Here is a 911-nt window from a genome sequence, read left to right as displayed (position 1 = left end):
AAAAAAATCACGGTTTTAGTAACGCAGTAACGCAGCGTTCCTACGGGAAAGTAACGGTAATCTAATTACCGTTTTTGCAATAGTAATCCCTTACTTTACTCATTACTTGAAAAAAGTAATCGGATTACAGTAACACATTACAAGTAACGCGTTACTGCCCATCTCTGGTGGTAAGGCAGGAAGGATAGAATTACAATGATTGATATGACATAAAACCAGAGCCTGTACTAGTATAGCATTACTGTTAGCTGTGAGGGAAAGGCATAGCCTATAGCCAGCTTTGTGCTTCAGTATCACTGGCCATATAGTTTCATCAGTAAACATGCAGCACTGTTATGTCTGTGCGGAGATGTAGAGTGACAGGAACTCTGATGGTTTCTATGTAATTTCACAGGTATTCGTCTGGAAAGACATAAAAGTAAAGAATGGAAAAGAAATAAAAGTAAAAACTGCAAAAATGTTCAAGCTGTTCTATTTTTAACTGACACAATTATTATTTACAAGATTATATCAAGGAGAAAAAAGCAGTTGATACTGATTAAATGGTACACTGTACAGTGCTCCTTGTTATTGTTTCCTGCTCCATAATTGTAACATCACAAGTTAAACACCAGGGGGCGTCATTGGAGTGTTTAAGGCTAGACTATCATTTTAGGTAGCGCTCACTTTAGTTAAGTGGGCTGAAACAGTAAAACTTGCCTCTCTGTCAGCGTCAAGAAGTTTAACTGCACGTTTGAACTCTGAGATATCTTAATATGAGAAAAAGAAGCACAATTTCAACAGTGCGCCTCGTTTTTTCTACATGGTAAACAGTGTTGGGAAGGTTATCTTTAAAATGTATTCCGTTACAGAATACAGAATACATGCCCCAAAATGTATTCTGTAACGTATTCCGTTACGTTACTCAATGA

Source organism: Pundamilia nyererei, unplaced genomic scaffold (assembly GCF_000239375.1).
Source record: "Pundamilia nyererei isolate P.nyererei 1_Seehausen unplaced genomic scaffold, PunNye1.0 scaffold00209, whole genome shotgun sequence".
Classification (NCBI taxonomy): domain Eukaryota; kingdom Metazoa; phylum Chordata; class Actinopteri; order Cichliformes; family Cichlidae; genus Pundamilia; species Pundamilia nyererei.
This window is presented reverse-complemented; position numbering follows the sequence as displayed.